Raw genomic sequence first — 4188 nt, forward strand, 5'->3', positions numbered from 1 at the left:
TTTTTTTTTTTTTTAGTGTTTGTTTATTTTGAGAGCAAGAGAGAGCGAGCAGACACACACACACCCACACAGGTGGAGGAGGGGCAGAGAGAGGAGAAAAGCAAAAGTCCCAAGGAAGCTCTGGGCTAGATCGAACTCACAAACTGAGAGATCATGACCTAAGGTAAAATCAAAAGTCAGCAACTTAATTGACTGAGCTAGCCAGGCACCCCTGGATTACTTTTAATTTTCAAACTCCCTATGTCAAACAAAATAAACAGTGATACATTATATTGGCAAGTGAGAAAATTAGATACAAAAATGTCAGAGAATGCTTTAACTGATAAGCATTTTATTTATTTTTTAAACTTATTTTTGAGAGAGAGAGAGAGAGAGAGAGCGAGAGCGCGAGCGAGCACTCAGGGCAGGGGCAGAGAGATAAGAGGAGAGAATCCAGTAAGGCTCCAAACTCTGAGCCTTCAACACAGAGTCTGCCGACGCAGGTCTCAAACCCATGAACCTTGAGATCAAGACCTGAGCTGAAGTTGGAAGCTTAACCAACTGAGCCACCCAGGACCCCAGAACTGATCAGCGTTTGAGACACTAACTCAATAGGAAAAAAAAAAAAAGTCAAACAATATAACAAATAAATATAAACTGCTAATATGTAAATGGAAAAAAAGATTTATTCTCACCAGCAATCAAGGAAATGCTAACTAAAATAGGATAACTTTTATTGGTAACAGTAATAATAAATGATATACTCTGTGTTACTCAGAGTTGATAGAGCTGAGGCTCCATATACTGTCCTCGGAATGGAGGCCATATTTTAGAGCAATGTGTATGTATCAAGCTTAGAAAGCTTGTAGGTAATTTCTAATAATATAAGGAGGTGTTTACTGAAATAGTATTTACAGGAACATATAATTATTAATAAATGTCCAACAGCAGAAGAATGGTTAAATTGGGGTCCCTTTGTGTTAAAGGATTGTCTAATGTAGTGCTGTCTAAAATGTGGTCATTGGAATACCAGCATCAGCATCACCTGGGAATCATTAGAAATGCAAATTATCTGATTCAGACCCACAAAATCAGAATTTCTGGGAGTTGTGCCCAGCAATCTTCTCACAACCTCTCCAGATGACTTTTTGTACCAAACTTAAAGTGGGGAGGATTTCAAGGCTATTATGTGGAATGGAAAGTTTGTGTTTTTTCTTTTATTTATTTTTTTAATCCCCCTTTTGGTTTTGATTAGTCAGGTTTATGTGGTGCTTGACAATAGAAAATGGAAGAGGATACTGTGCTTGTTATTTTTTGTAAGTAAAGCCCTTCTTATTAATAGAATAATTGCTGAGGCCGGGGCACCTGGGTGGCTCAGTCACTTAAGTGTTTGACTCTTGGTTTTGGTTCAGGTAATGATGTTACAGTTACTGAGTTCAAGCCCTATGTCAGGCTAGGCTCCTTGCTGACAGTGCAGAGTCTGCTGGGGAGTCTCTCTCTCTCTTCTCTTTCTGCCCCTCCCCCACTTGCATATACATTCATATTCTCTCTCATTCCCTCCCTCCTTCTCTCTCTCTCTCTCTCTCTCTCTCACACACACACAGAAATAAATAAACTTAAAAAAAAAAAAAAAGAATTGCTTAAGGCAGTTACCAGAACTACCTCCACAAAGCTTTTGTCTTGATGGAGATACAAGCTGCCTCTGGCCCCGCTCCAAAGTCCTACAAATTACCACAGGTATAGAATTGCAGCTTAGTAACTTCCTATTGTCAAATGTCAATTTAAGAATTACCATATAAAAGTTGCATACTATTTTTGTTAATACTTTATTTTGACAATATGATTAAGGACCAATTATAACCAATTTTAGATATCTAAATAATATATATGCAGAAGATATTTACTAGTAATTTTGAGACTGCATTATAAGTATTATAGTTTTACTTCTGTGAAATGAATTTACTAAAAGCAAGGGTATGTTCAATTTTTTATTGAGATCATGAGAATATTCAAGTATAAAATGTTATTTAAAATTAAAATTGCTGATGTGTAATTAACAAACCTTGTATATGAGAGTCTCTGAAGGTAAGAAAGAGAGTGTTATTCAAGCCCAAGTTGGAACAGCTGCCTGGGAAGCACAGTCTTCACAGGAAAGAACGTGCTCTGGGCAAGGAACAATTTTTACAGGATTATATACGTTTTTACATCTTATAGAAGCTCAGAAGATTATAGATTAGCATATAAGCAGGAATCAGAAGTTTTAAGGTTAAGGAATGAAGGGAATAGGAGCATTGATCAGTATCGCAAGGACAAGATGGTTTTCTGTTGAGGCTACTCATTTATATAATCAGTATACAATGTATGCTTGGTGAGCCGAATCAGGCTCTTGGTTTAAACAAAGTTAGTGTACAGTCAGGCTGACTTAGAAATCTAGAATGGCTCCCCTTATATCTCAGGCTTTTGGAAAGAGTTTTCTCTCATCAGAGTCTGTACTTCTGAAATTAGTAGATTTCAGTGTCACAAAAAAATTCAATTTTTTTTATAACCTCAATTTTTTAAAAAGGTTTTGCATCATCTTTCTTTGCATGATGTAAAAATGTCCCTACTTTTTTTTTTCTCTATAGGTCTTTTATAATCGGAGTATACTTAAAAGGGTTAATAGCTTAATTTACACAAGTTTATAAACTAATCTGTGCTGTATAATGCTATTACTATAGTATCAAGTATACTTTTTAAGTCACTATTAATTATAGTTTTCAAAATTTAGGTAAGTTACTACCTACAATTTGAAGTGTGTTCTAAAAAGAAATCCTGCTCAAAAGTTATATTATTTCATTTTCACTTAAAAATAAACAGCTTTGTAACTGTTTTTATGTTCTCTATGCAAATTTCATTTTCAATATCCATAAAGCCTTTCATTAAACCTGTTTGGTAACAACTTTTAGATTGTTTTCCGTTCATTAACTTATGCTTCCAGTGCAGTTTATTAGGAAACTACTTCAGTGTTGGGTTGAAATCTTTAAAAAGTTCAAGTTCTGAGATGTTTATGTTTTCAACAGATTCATATGCATCATGAAAAATTTCTCTGTCAAAGCTTTATTGTCATTTTAAAAAATTGCTAGGTTTACAGCATTTCTATATATGGAAAAGTTAAAAAAACTTCCCTATTATGAGAGAAGAAATTAACTGTAATTTGAAAGGAAATATATCTTAATGCTGAAAAGGTAGCTTAATCATACTTTCTTAAAGTGAGTTAGATACTTTGCTCTAAGGCTATTATTTTTAGGCTGTTATTTAGGATTTCCTTTGAAGGATGACACGTGTCTTTGACCTTTGAAATATCAGGTATATCAAATATATACAGAAAAGAATACAGCTATGTTTGTTACCTGGGGGCTTAATAAATCTTCACATGATAGGTATATATTGGTCATAAAATGCATAAAACCTTTTCACATTTCCAATATGTTTGTGTGTATACTTCCTTAAATATTTGAAATGTCTAGGTATGTTACTTTGTTCTCTCTCTCTCTCTCTCTCTCTCTCTCTCTCTCTCTCTCTCCCCCTCCCTCCCTCCCCCCCCCCCCCCCCCCCCGATGTTGTAGTTCTGGGCACAGTGTATTTTATTGGTGGTATATGACAAGTTTCAGGGGCCTGGGATGGAAATAATTAAAATCAAGGTCAGAACAATCTCTATGTTGGGGATGAGCTGAGGCAAGGACTCCCTAACTGCTGAGGCCTTCTCTCTTCCACTTGTGCTCTCCTCTTTGTGGTTCAGGGGGCTCTTACTTCTTGGATATTGGAGGCCATGTGAACCGTAACACTGGTTTCTGTAGCTATATTCATTGTTGTACCAGGAAATGAACTTGACAGAGTAGTCATTGAGGTCAGTGCCAATCCCAGCATCAAAGATGGAAGGGTGGAGATTACTGTTAAAGTTGCAAGAGACAACCTTCCAATATCTGCATCACTATCTTCTTGAGGTCATTGTATTTGGGAGCTTTCTCCACGTGTCAAGTTGGATCCATAACTGACCTATTGGGGGTAAGGACACATGACGACATGACAGTAAGTTCCTCACTTGGCTCAGGGATGGTCTTGCTCACCGCCTTGACAGTGCTAGTAGAAACAGAAATGATGTTCTGTGCAGCCCCTAGGCCATCACACCACAGCTTCACAAAGGAGCTGTCACAATCTGCTAGATGGCAC

The 4188-nt window shown here is 36.6% G+C and overlaps 1 protein-coding gene across 1 annotated transcript in view; it reads left to right on the forward strand.

Annotated features, from left to right (window-relative positions):
* CRYBG3 (crystallin beta-gamma domain containing 3) overlaps positions 1-4188 on the forward strand; it is a 99954-nt gene that overhangs the window by 25942 nt on the left and 69824 nt on the right. The gene's annotated exons all lie outside the window — the stretch shown is intronic.

This window comes from Suricata suricatta, chromosome 5 (genome assembly GCF_006229205.1).
Source record: "Suricata suricatta isolate VVHF042 chromosome 5, meerkat_22Aug2017_6uvM2_HiC, whole genome shotgun sequence".
NCBI classification, from domain to species: domain Eukaryota; kingdom Metazoa; phylum Chordata; class Mammalia; order Carnivora; family Herpestidae; genus Suricata; species Suricata suricatta.